The following is a 14,063-nucleotide window of genomic DNA, read 5'->3' on the forward strand; positions in this document are numbered from 1 at the left end:
ATATATAGTATACTATATATAAATGTTATTATTTTCAAATATAATCAAAATAATAACATTTTATATATAGTGTACTATATATATAAAATGTTATATATATATATAGTGTACTATATATATATAAAATGTTATTATTTTCAAATGTTCTTTCTTTGTATTCCTAATATAAGCACTATCTTACACATTTTGGTAAGGGGTTCAGAAAGGGAAAGTCATGTCAGTGAAAACAAGAATAAAATAGCTTCCAACGGCAGAATAGAATGGTCACTATTACAAAGGAGTAAAAATCCTCCAAGAGTTTTATAGAAATATTCCATCACATTCAATATTTCAAAATTTTGCCAGTAGAAAACTGTATGTCTTTTTTTTTTTTTTAAAGATTTTATTTATTTACTTGTCAGAGAAAGAGAGAGAGAATACAAGCAGGGGGAGTGGCAGGCAGAGCAGGCAGAGGGAGAAGCAGGCTCGCTGCCAAGTAAGGAGTTGGATGCGGTACTCTATCCCAGGACGCTGTTATAATGACCTGAACTGAAGGAAGCCGCTTAACTGACTGAGCCACCCAGTCGTCCCAATTGTCTGCTTTTTTAATATCTATATGCATCCTATAAATAAAATATTTTGCCTTTCCATTTGTAGATAAATAACAAAGTCTGTGCAAAGATTAGGGAATTCTAATATAAAAATGTAAGTATCTAAACATCCAGACTTATATTAAACCATCCAGGAAGAGAAAAACAGATAAAGAACAAAGATCTGTTTTAGTCACTAATATCAAACCACTTTTCACTTCCTGGGACACATTTATCCCCCAGTTTATTGAGGAGGTCCCCTTTCCAAAAAAAAATAATCATTTATACACATTTCTATGAGAATATACCTACCACAAGTAGCCTTGAATGTTGTTTTCTAATCTGAAAAATGAAATAACCCTATATGCTTTTAAAATGCAAGAAGGTGTATTATTGTGTCAAAAACAGAATAAGGAATTTAATATGAATTACTTCATTAAAAAAAAATTAGCAATGATTCTATTTCTCAAAGGTTCACCAAGTCACAATCACCATGATATTTACCACCAGTACCAAAACAAAGAGAAGAGCCATATAATTTTCCTGTAATAATGTGCCCCTGGAAAGCAGTCTATAAAATTGAAGCCAAAGCAGATTTCTTTTATTAGATTGCTAGATAACTGTATAAGTCTCTGCATTTATAGTTATGGGAAATTTGTCCTATAAAATAAAACAAGCTAAATGGCAGCAGCACAAAAATTTAGGTAATTTTCTTGGCAAAAGTATCTTCTAAATTGTATGGTTTATCCTTAGTACACAGATAAATATAATATATGATCCTTTAACATCTAACTTGTTTCCCCACTGATTGTATCTGCTCAGCTCATATGGTCTCTGCCACATCCATAAAGCTTTGCTGAGTACCTAATAAGCATTTATTAAAATTTTCATTAATCATGGTCTTAGACAAAGAAATAAAGATGACCATGGAGGTTTTTCTTGGTAGTATTTTCAGTTTTTAAATACTTTCAAAACTTAAAGCCATATAACAGCAACAACAACAACAAACAGCTGTTTTATAACCATCTAGTGTATGAGCACAGAATATTATTTTATCTAAATAGCTAGTGAACATTAAAATAAACTAAGCTTGGATTTAATCATTAAATGTAAAGCAATTCCTTCAGTTTTAGATTAATCTGTTGTGAAAAAATGTAAGTATAGTACACAATAGTCACTAAAGAGTCTGACATCTTGGAAAATGTTTGTTGAATACTCTAGAATGCCAAAGGCCCTTTTCAGACTTCTGTTGATTGAACTGATGTTAAAGTTTTAAAATTATTTGTAGGTTTTGGGGAACCTGGGTGGTTTAGTCGATTAAGTGTCTTGATTTCAGCTCAGGTCAGGATCTCAGGGCTGTGAGATCGAGCCCTATGTTGGACCCCATTCTGAGCTTGGAGTCTGCTTGGGATCCTCTCATTTCTTCTCCCTCTGCCCCTCCCCGCACTCACACATGTGCACTCTCTCTCTCTTTCTTTTTAGGAAAAAAAAATTAAAAATGAAAATATGTGTAGGTTTTTATTTAAATTTCTTTCATCAGATGGAGGTAGGATATATACCCTAAAGGCTCATTTTCTCCATAAACTAAAAAAATATATTGTTTAATTTTTTATACCACCTAATGCTTGAAATTTAGAATCTATACTACTCATTTGGACATGGTCAATGTATACAGTATTTTATATAAATGTTTATTGCATGACTGATTCCAAGATTTAAAAAAACACATATAACTAGAAATGTAAAAAACTGAATTTCTAATAATTTTCTACCTAAAATAAAAGCTTCAATAATGAAAAGTCACTACTCTCAGGTAGTAAATCTAACATTTGTGTTTGCAATATTATCTTTTAATTTTTAAAATTTTGTGACTTTCAACATTTTTTTGCATCTATTGCAAGCACATAGCTAGATAATGCTGCTTGATTTCTGCAATAAACAACCACATTGTATTTGTTCATTAGCTGTAACATCTAGGAAAGTTTTTCAAATCCCGAATTAATCATTTACAAGCTTCATGGTCTTAGTCAAATTACTGAACTATCCATAAACCAGGGCTAATTCACAGAGATGCTATGAGTATCACACCTAGTGGCCTGACACCTAGTAGGCTTTTAATGACCTAATAGCTAATACAGTTTTTGCTTTTGTTTTTAGGTATAATTAATAACTGGCATCAGAATTCTCTTTATGAAAGCAATGTCTTCCTGAAGGAAATATTTTGATGACTCAACTGTCATCAAAATGACAGGTTGGATGTTGAAAAACAAGTCCAAATACAGAAGGCAGAAGAAAGAAGCAGAAAAAAGCAATTGCTGAATTTCTGAATAAAACAAAATGCAAAGAATTTAGTTTAAGGAAAAATAAAAGGGAACACAGGACTTTAAAATAAATGGCAGTACCTAGGCACATAACAATATTAACATAACATTGATGAAATTGTAGGTATGTATGGCTGATAATGGCTGAAGGATATTTTAAGCATAATGATTTTAATAGTCAACTAACATCTTAATATGTTAAATATTCAATTCTAATTAATGATTTTGAGCTATAACTCCTTCCTTCTCCATAAACCTTCAGTAAAAACTTCCATACAAACATACATAATGGCTTTGTGTAAGTGTCCCGGCCACTGATCCTAACCAGAGAAATTAAGAAAAGCAATGACTGGGTGAGATTATGTTGAGCAAGGATAATCCTACAGATTAGCCAAAAAGTTCCATTAAAAAAAAAAAAAAAATCACTGGAAACTGAAACTCAGCACCAAGAAAGGCAAAGAAACTTTTGCTTGTAGTGAGATAGACAATGAATTACGCCAATCTTCTCTCCCCCGAATTCTCAGTTAGTGAAGAAATAGACACAAGTGTCACCAGAAGGAAATTAAAAAACTGGTACTGCTTTACATATTTATAGTTGAATTAGCTGAACCAGAGAGTTTAACTGGTCTGATGGCCTGAATCCTGCTTCCTACTGCTTTCCCTTCTTCTTACAACAGAGGACCCCCTTTGATGGAACCATTCTTTACCCTAGAAGATTGCCACCCTGAGGGCAGAAAAGGGATGTGTCCTGAGGAAAAGACATTTCCAAAGGGAAAACCTATATGTAGTTTTCTTTACATGCTTAATTCCTTTTTCTATTGACACTCTAGCTATGTGGCTTATAATAGATGCAAGAAACAAATTCATTTCTCCTTCTTTAAGGAGAAAAGAAATTTTCTGGGAAATCTTCTCAGGAAAACATGTTGTCAAGAGGACCAGGGTTCTTCCCAATATCTCTGATACTTGTTTTTCTTAACCCATGGAATTTAACAACCAAAACTCTTGCCACCAGCAGTGTAGTTATCCTAGTCAGGGGAGGAGACAGGCAGGCTCCGCTCTCATTTTCAACCAGTTCTACTTTGTGATTTTTTCTTGGGTCCACGAAATTAATGTTAGGGAAAATGCCCGTTCTCCATGTTTTGCACATTTATAGTGGGGAGGACATTTCTACGACACAGGTATAATAGAATAGGAAAATGTGTGGACTGTATTCCCTAGGGAAGATTGAAGAGATTGGGGAGGAAACTGGCTATGAGTGGTTCAATTCTTTCTCTTCCTTTCAGAGGAAAGTTGTGCTCAGAAAGCTGCCATTCTCCACCCATCCATGTGACATGTTTTCCAATTGGACAGTTATCTTCTGTTCACCCTTCTAGTTCCACTTGCCATTTCCCTTTAGCCTGGTGTCTACTCCCTAAAGTTGACTTGGGAGGAATACATGCAGTAGTCCTTTTTGCTCTGGCTTCTGAGTGGATATGGTTGATGGTGAGTCTTGGTAGAAGACTGAACAGAGGCAGGAGGTTGGGTTTGAGTTGTTTTTGCTCTATCTCTGGGTCATCTCCTCCCAAGATGACCTTCTCTATGTGACTCTCTCGTTCTGAGTTTCCTAAATGCTTTGTGCCTAGAGCTAGAAATAGCTCTGCTGTGACCAGCACATGGTTTTTGGAATTCTTATGTCCTGCACACACATATCTAAATAATTTCTTTGACTTTACCTTCCTGCTGAGACCATGACTGCTACATGCAGATATTTGAGGAAGGTGGGTTTAATTGAAAGAAGTATTAGAAGCCCAATTTTGGCTCTAAGTTCAATATTCATTCTCTAATTTAATCATACTCATAATAAAGTTGCTAATAGATCTCCATTTCTCTGATGTTGGTGTCTAATTTCGGAGTTCATTCAGAACTCAGTGGGAGTAGAAAGAGATGTTATTTATATGTCTTTATAAAACTCCAATGTATTGGTGCATGGCCATTATCACAGAAAAAATGGAGAAACCTTGGTGTATGAGGAACAAAAAAATATGTGGGGTATAAGGTTTCTGTTGTGGCTAGTGCAGGGGCTTTTACTTTCCGGTAAGTAAGATTTAGTCTTCAGTAGATTAGTTAATGTGCTCTCAGCTATTTTTTTCCCCCTTTGGCAGATTGCTACAGCTTATATTAAGTTTGCAGAGCTGAACATAATTTTTAATGGTGTGATCTTCAGTAGGACACCTGGCATGTGGACTGTTGTGGTTAACCTTGAACTACACAGAGATATCTTTGGCCAAGGGAAGGTTTAGGTCACAGTGAAATCTCAACTCAAAACAGGCTGCGTATTTGGGCAGTGGTAGACAAGGTACATTTTCTTCCCTCTCCGTGGGATGCATCTCAGTTCTTTAGCCGTCCAGGTCTCTAAAAATCAAAAGGTGGTCCTCAGTGTGGAATACTGAATATTATTAGAACACTGAATATTATTAGGAACCGGCCTGGTATTGTTAAGTACTAAACATAAAGAGGTACCTGAAAACAGATTTCTCAATCCTCCTTAGAATCTCATGTAGATCAAGGACAGGGATTCTGGGTTTCTTTAGTCGTGTGACCCTTCCTTAGGCTAAACTGTCCTTATTACCCCCATTCTTACACAACCTGTGGTCTCATGAATACTCTCATTTATTAGCAATACAGTCTATGATCACAGTTGGGGACTTTGGAGATTCTGGCTGTGACTTCACTCACAAAGTGAATGAACAAAGCAGAAGGAATAAAAACTTACTAAAGAGAAAATATTCCTTTTTCTTGGGCTAGAGTACCATGAATGTATCATTAAGCCAAGGCCAACAAAGTATAGTAGTCCTCTTTCACCTGTGGTTTCACTTTCTGGTTTCAGTTACCTGAGGTCAACTATGATCCAGAAGTAGATGGTCCTCCTTCAGACATTGTTAGAAGGTCATTAGTAGCCTAATGCTGCATCATGATGTCTGTGTCATTCACCTCCCTTTAGCTCACCACGTGATCATTTTATCATCTCACATCATCACAAGGAGAGTGAATATAGCACAAGATATTCTGAGAGAGAGAGAGACTGCATTCACATAACTCATATTTCAGTAGATTGTTATAATTGTTCTATGTTGTTTTATTATCGTGAATCTCTTCGTGTGCCTCATTTAGAAATTAAACTTTTTCATAGGTATACATGTATTGGAAAAATACATGTTATTTATGGGGTTCAGGGTTGTCCATGTGTATATTATACACATATTATATGTTGTATTTTTAAGCACATACTCTGCTAGGGCTCTGGGCTGACCATGCCAATGAGATAGTTCCTGTATTCATAAGCCTAATATTCTACTGAAAAGTGGTAACTTATACATATTAAAGTAAGTTTAAATGAGTGTATAATACAATATCTGATACTTTTTCTAAGGAAAAATAAAGCAAGAAAAGGAGAAAGGGAACTAGGAATCCTTCTATTTCAGCACAAGATGATACATACATATTAAAAAGACCCCTCTAAGAAGGTGGTATTTGAAAAGGGAGCTGAATGAGGTGAAGCAGCCAGACACACAAACATCTTTGGGAACCTAATTCATGTAAAAAGATCAATGAGTGCAGAGATTCTGAGGCAGGAATACATTTGGTTTGACCAGGGTACCGAAGAAGGCAGTAGGATACAGACGATGAATCTGTGGTGTTATAGGAGATACAGCTCATGCTTCACAGCCAAATAAGGTTTTTCTACATCATCTACTTCCTGCACCTGCCTGTCCAGGTCTGCGGCTAGGGAGGATGCTGAGTCCTGCCTCCTCAGGCAGTCCTGTTATCCGTCAGTCCCATGACTGTCTTCCTAGTCACAGTGTAAACTGCCGTGAGTCAGAAGGCTCACGTCAAAGACGTCAAAGAGCCACTCGCAATAAAGCACCCCACACATTCCATCTTGTTGTCACCTGAACATGTCATATCTTAGTTTGCCATCACAGTCTCCCAATGAAACTCCCATACTGGCCTTTGCACTAGTGGGGAGGAATAATTATAACCCATCTCTTCCTCTTCCTTGCTAACTTCTGACCCCATGGAAAACAAATACTGAAGATGAAGAGATGAAAAGCAACCTATTTGCTTTGTGGCTGGTGAAGCTGAATTGGAGAGAAATCCACTTGATCTGTGGCTACTATCAGTTTTCGTAACATACTCCTCCTTGTTGTACATTTCCAGGCCCACAGCTGTAGGCCAGTCTCCTGGTGGTGCAGAGCCATCCCTCTAAGCTCTGGGGGGATAAAGATGTGAGTTATCTAATGACAGGTCCTTCAGGAGGTAGAACCCAGAAGAAGAAGAGCGCCCACCCTCCCCATCTTCCAGATCTCACTGCGTAAGTGCCTTCCTTTTTGGGAAAGAGGGAGTGAGCAAGAGGCAATTCAGAATGAATTCAGAATTCATTGAGGGAAATCGAAGGACATGGGAGCTGAGGCCCATTAATAACTAAGCACTATCTACCTAACTCCCAATCTTTCTGAAAGCAGAAAAGAATTTGGGAGACATGAGGCTTCTCCTCCCCAGGATAATGCTCATCTTGGTTGTGTTTAGATCTCAAAGGGAAGGGTTCCTTGGCCGGTATGCATTTGGAAAGTCATGTTTCCTTTTTAATGAACTCTCTAACTTATGTCAGATAGGATCAACATAACTTGGACAATTAAAATGATAATCCGAATTAGGGTTAGTACCATAATTACATCCTCATCTACTTCACTATTGTTGGGTATCTGTATTTCTTTCAAAAGAAAGCAATCTGTCATTGTAGATTACAGCAGTCTACGATAAGCAATAATGCCTAATGGACTTATGATGCACTTACTGTGAAAATCCTTGTTCAATAAAAGGATATTTGAATACCAGAAAATCCATACTCCACCCTCAAATGGCCCAATTTTTACCATTAACACTTATTACCACATGTTTTAAATAGTAGGCTACTATCTGTTACAGTAAAATACAGCATCACAGCCTCTGCCAAGTGCAATATGTTACATATGATGCCTGTAACTAAGTGAAGGAGAAATCTAAACATGGAAGGAAATTTATTTCTAAATGCAGAATTATCAATGTGTGCTTATGTGTGTATGTGTGTAATGCTGTAGCAACACGCAGTGCTTTTTCTTTTAAATTGAAATTACTATGTAAAAAAAAGAAATAAATTGAAATTACTGAAATTACTTTTTTCTGAAATTACTTTTCTAGATTTAAAAAGATGCTTCTCCCATTTGATAAAAAATATCTCCAAGACTGTCTTAAACCAGAAAGAGATGTTATGGGATGGGTTTCCTCTCGAAAACTGCTGACAGTGGGAATTAATCTCAAAGGTTTCTGTCTCCCTTTATCCGGAAGTCCATATAATTATCTGCCATGAAAAACACACACAGACAAGGCGGCCCCCGATGCTTGCAGTGCGCGTCACCGAGCAGATTCATCCCAAATACCTGTAACACGTCAAACCCGGGCACCTGAGGACGCATGCGCCTGGAGCTTCAGGGAGAATGTGAGCACTTCAAGGGATTTTTAGCATCCCCGCTCTTCTTGCTTTCCCACTTGCCACCAGTCTACTGAAGCATCTCATTGCGGAGCGGGAACAAAAGTGTCATTAAAGAATGACAGATAATTTTTTGTTACCCCTTTAAAGGCAAGCCTGGGTAACTGAGTTTTAGAAGAGATGATCAATGATCAATTGTCTGGCAAGCACGCTCCGCTTAATTCAGCCGCCCCCTCCCTTTTCTGAGCAGCGAACACACACAACAAAGGTTTGGTTTCTAAGGAATGCCCTACCTCCTGCATCCACGCTTTTGTTTTAATTGCAGAGCCGCATAATTTTACGTGGAGATTTAGTCTTTATAATTGGTGGTAGAGATGATTGCTAATGAGGCAAAACTCAGATAATTTGCACAGTATAATTTGCCCCAGATAATTTGCACAGTATAACAGATTCTGCTTCCAAACAGCTGCTTCATTTTGCTCCATTCAAATTACCAATTGTCAGGAGGTGTTTATGGATGTTGTGTATGCAAAATTCGCTCATTTCCCAAGCTCTCCCCCTCTGGATTCTTTCTTTCAGCACTTATTTTAAACAAAAGATGTCAAATACACTGAAAATAATAAAGTAATGGATGCTTATTTACTCTTGCTGTCTTGATTTAACAAAGAAACATTCTGCCATATCTTGCTGAGATCTGTTTAAAAAAAAAAATGCTACAGATAAAAGTTGAATCCTTCTTTGTACCCTTCATTAGTCCTCCATTTCTCTCCAGATGTAACCATTGCCCTAGAGTTGGAAACATTTCCATTAATAAGTTTATCTTTTTGTTGTATATATTAGGTATTCGTTAACTAGAAAATACATTGCATTTTATGTTTTTAAGTATTTTGTAAATTTTCTCTCACTATTCATTTGTTTTTGCAATTTGTTTTTTCGTTTAACATTTGTTTCTTTTTAAAAACACACCCTTGTTCATTAATGTTGCTCTAATTTATTTTAATTGCTGTATATCTCACCATATGAACATAATACAATTATCTGTCCATTTTCTTAATAGTAGTAATTATGGTTTTTTTTTCTATTATGAACAGTGCTACAATGAAATTTGCACGTACCTGCTTTTACACGTGTGCAAGAGTTTCTCTAGGGTATATAACTAGAGATAGAACTGTTCTATTATAGGTTAGCTGTTTCTTCAAATTTACTAGAGTGTGAAATTGCTCTCCAAAGTAGTCCCAGTCTGTAGTCCTACCAAACAGTATGAGAATGTGCCTGAGAAGTTGTATTCTCAGACACTTTAATTTTTGTATTTGATGAAATGAAAATGTCCCTTCATTGGGGTTTTGACTTGCATGACTCTAATTACTAGTGGAGTTGAGCATTCTTTCATATTTACTAGCAGTTCTCTGAAATGTCTGTCCAAATCATTTTTCTGTTTTTTACCAGATTATTTTCGATTCTTCATTGGTTTTAGGAATTCTTCACATATTCTCTGTACTATTCCTTTGTTCACTACTGTCGTAGAGAACTTTGGGAGCACATAAAAGTAAATTAACCCAAGTAAGAATGACATTCACTAGGCCCCACCAACAAAATTCAAAATCTCCTTCAAATTTAAAATCAGTAAGGCCTTGGTAAACACAAACCAAAACTACTCTTTCTGCTATATACATAAACATATTCATTGTTTTCTAAGTTTCAGTTTTTCACTAAATGATTTTTTATGACAGGATCTTTAATATATATATATATATATATATATATATCAAGCAAAACCCGAGAAGCTAGCTTATTTTCATAATCACAAGTTAGGCCTGAAAGTGGAAAACAAAAACAAAGCAAAAAACTTCTGTCTCCCAAGTTCAAGTGAAAATTCAGATTTCTGAAGTAAGAATTGTAATAAAAGTTTAACATATTCAGGTATGTGTTGTATGTGTATATGTAATTTAGATTTTGATTATTAGTTTATAGTAACACAGAAAACTGTCTTCTGTGTTGAGAACCTGCTACATAATTTGCAGGGCCCGCTGCAAAATAAAAATGCAGGACCCCTTGTTCAAAAATCAATGTAAACTTCAGTATAAGCATTCCTCAGGGATATCGTGGGTTCAGGTCTAGACCACCACAATAACCTGAATAATGCAATGAAATGAGTCAAAAGAATTTTTTGGTTTCCCAGTGCATACAAAAATGATGTTTGTACTACGCTATACTCTATTAAGTATAATAGCATTATGTCCGAAAAATCTCTATGCCTTATTTAACAAATGCTTTAGTGCTTTAAAAAAAAAAAAATGCTAACCATCATCTGAGCTTTCAGGGAGTCCTAATCTTTTTGCTGGTGGAGGGTCTTGCCTTGACGTTGATGGCTGCTCACTGATCAGGATGGTGTGGTTGCTGAAACTGGGATGGTTGGGGAAGTTTCTTTAAAAAAAGGTGGCAGTAAAGGTTGCTGCATCACTTGGTTCTTCCTTTTATGAATGATTTCTCTAAAGCATGTGATGCTGTTCAACAGCATTTTACCCACAGTAGAACTTTTTAAAAAATTTTGAAGTCAATCCCTTCAAACCCTGCTGTGGCTTTATCAACTAAGTTCATGTAATATTCTAAATCCTTTGTTGTCGGAGGCAGGCCCCTGGCCAGGGCGGCCTCTGCCATTAAAAGATGGCACCTGGCTAGTTGCCAGGTTAGGATTGCCTCATGAGACTAAGCAGAACGCCCAAAGAGGAAGTAAACAGCATTGGTTGCTAGCGAAGTTGTTTGTTTAGGTGCACAGCCTGATTCGCTCCCTCCTGTACCCTGCTCGCTGATTGGTCATGTAAGCGTATTTAAGTGTGTAGACTTGCGGAAAAGAAGAGAGAGAAGATGCATCCAAACCAGGGCATCTTGTTGTCCTTGCGGGGCGAGGGGGATACTTTCTTGTAATTTCAACAGTCTTTACAGCATCTTCATCAGGAGTAGATTCCATCTCAAGAAAGTACTTTCTTTGCTCCTCCGTGAGAAGCACTTCCTTACCCATTCCAGTTCTATCATGAGATTGTAACAATTCCGTCACACTTTAAGCTCCACTTCTAATTCTATTTCTCTTGCTGCTTCCACTGCATCTACAGTCACTTCTTTCACTGAGATCTTGAACCCCTTCAAAATCATTCATGATGGCTGGAATCAACTTCTCCCAAATTCCTGTTAATGATATTTTGACCTCTTCCCATGAATCACAAATGTTCTTAAGGTATTTAGAATGGTTAATTCTTTCCAGAAGGTTTTCAGTTGGCTTACTCAGATCCATTAGAGGAACCACTATCTATGGCAGCTATAGTCTCATGAAGAGTATTTTTTAAATAATAAAACTTGAAATTCAAAATCACTTATTGGCCCATGGGCTGCGGAATGGATGCTGTGTGAGCAGGCCTGCAAACGAATCCCATCCATCTCCACCAGAGCTCTTAGGTGAACAGGCACCCTGTCAATGAGCAGTCATACTTTGAAACCTTGAGTTCAGATCTGAGCAGTAGGTCTCAATAGACTTAATATATTTTGTAAACCATGTCGTAAACAGTTTCATTGCCATCCAGCCTTTGTTGTTCTGTTGCTAGAGCACAGGCAAAGTAGCATTTAGCTTAATTCATAAGGGCTCTAGGATTTTTGGAATGGTAAATGAGTGTTGACTTCAACTTAAAGTCACCAGCTATGTTAGCCTCTAGCAAGAGAGTCAGCCTGTCCTTTGAAGCTGTGAAGCCAGGCATTGACTTCTTTCCAGCCATGAAAGTCCTAGATGGCATCTTCTTGTAATAAAAGTCTGTTCTGTCTTTACTGAAAATATGTTGCTTAGCATAGCCACCTTCATTAATTATTTTAGCTAGATCCTTCAGGTAACCTGCTGCAGTTTCTGCATCAACACTAGCTCCTTCACCTTGTACTTTATGTCATGGAGACAGTGTCTTTCCTTAAACCTATGAACCAACCTTTGGTTGCTTCAAACTCTTCTGTGGCTTCCTCACCTCTGTCAGCCCCCAGAGAACTGAAGAGAGTGTGGACCTTGCTCTGGATTAGGCTTTGTCTTAAGGGAATGTTGTGGCTGCTTTGATCTTCTATCCAGACCACTAAAGCTTTCTCCGTATCAGCAACACACTGTTTCATTTTCATATCATCCGTGTGTTCACTGGAGTAGCACTTTTAATTTCCTTGAAGAACTTCTCCTTTGCATACACAATTTGGTTGTTCTGCCCCAAAGGCCTAGCTCTCAGCCTGTCTTGGGTTTCCACATGCCTTCCTCACTAAGCTTAATCATTTATAACTTTTGATTTAAAGTGAAAGATGTGCAACTCTTTCTTTCATTTGAACACTTAGAGGCCATTTTAGGGTACTAGCTGGTCCCCAGGGAATAGGGAGGACCAAGGGAGGTAGAGAGGGCTGCTCAGCAGTCTAATACACACAATATTTACTGATTAAGTTTGCTGTCTTTTATGGGCATGGCTTCTTGTACCCCAAAATGATTATAGTAGTAACATCAAAGATCACTAATCAGAGATCACCATAAAGATAAAATAAGAATGAACGTATTTGAAATACTGTAAGAATTACCAAAAGGTGACACAGAGACACAAAATGCTGTTTGCAAATGATGGAAAAATGGCATGGATAGATTTGCTCAACACAAAGTTGCTGCAAATTTTCAGTTTGTAAAAAATGTAGCAACTGCAAAGCACAATAAAGCAAAGAACTATACAACTAGGTGTGTCTGTACAGTGATAGCAGAGCAGTGAACCAAGTGCAGGACCCTTCTGAGCACAGGACCCTATGTAACTGCATAGGTCACAAGAGGAGGGTGCTGACCCTGCTGACATTAATTTTTTTTTTGTAATTTTTATACCCTTTTCACAATCTGTTATCTTCTACTGAACATATTTTATATATAATGTTTCTTCATTACATGATTAACTTTTGTACGTTAAAAATGCTAAACTCAATATATAATTAGAAATTTATCTTCAACTATTTTTAGATAAGCTGAGAAATCAACAAAATGCATACATTATTTTAGAAGTACTTATGACTGAAAATAAAGGTAGAAATTAAAATCATAGAATGCTGATATTTGTTAAGTTAGTAGTTACAAAACGCTGACTGTATGACAATGGCATGAGATAGTTCTGAAAAAACTCATCTGAGTTTTCTCTTGTGAGATAAGTAAAGTTCAAGAGAACACTAGTCAATACCATAGTCCCGAGGATAACCTGTAAACCCTGCTTAGCCGAAGGAGATGCAACAGGCCAAAAGGGGCTGAGAGTGAAACTAACAAAACATTAATATTTAGTAATTCAGGATAGGGAATGCAACAGGAGCTCCTGGGCGGTTCAGTTCATTAAGTGTCTGCCTTCAGCTCAGGTCCTGGGATGGAGCCCTGAATCAGGCTCTCTGCTCAGCAGGGATTCTGCTTCTCCCTCTCCCTCTGACCCTTCTCCCTTAGGTAATAAATAATTATCATAATAATTAATAAAATAATTAATGAGAATTAATTATAAATAATTTGCATATAAATTGTTTATACATTATATCATGCATGGATATGGATATGGATAATAGTTTATACATTATAATCGTATAGTATATATATTCTATATTATTATTTATATATTACAATTAAATAAATATATAATATCTTTT

The 14,063-nt window shown here is 36.8% G+C and overlaps 1 pseudogene; it reads right to left on the reverse strand.

The window, feature by feature from the left end:
- Positions 1-10,708: 10,708 nt before the first annotated feature.
- On the reverse strand, positions 10,709-12,753 carry LOC132014465 (tigger transposable element-derived protein 1-like; annotated as a pseudogene).
- Positions 12,754-14,063: the final 1,310 nt, after the last annotated feature.

This window comes from Mustela nigripes, chromosome 1 (genome assembly GCF_022355385.1).
Source record: "Mustela nigripes isolate SB6536 chromosome 1, MUSNIG.SB6536, whole genome shotgun sequence".
Classification (NCBI taxonomy): domain Eukaryota; kingdom Metazoa; phylum Chordata; class Mammalia; order Carnivora; family Mustelidae; genus Mustela; species Mustela nigripes.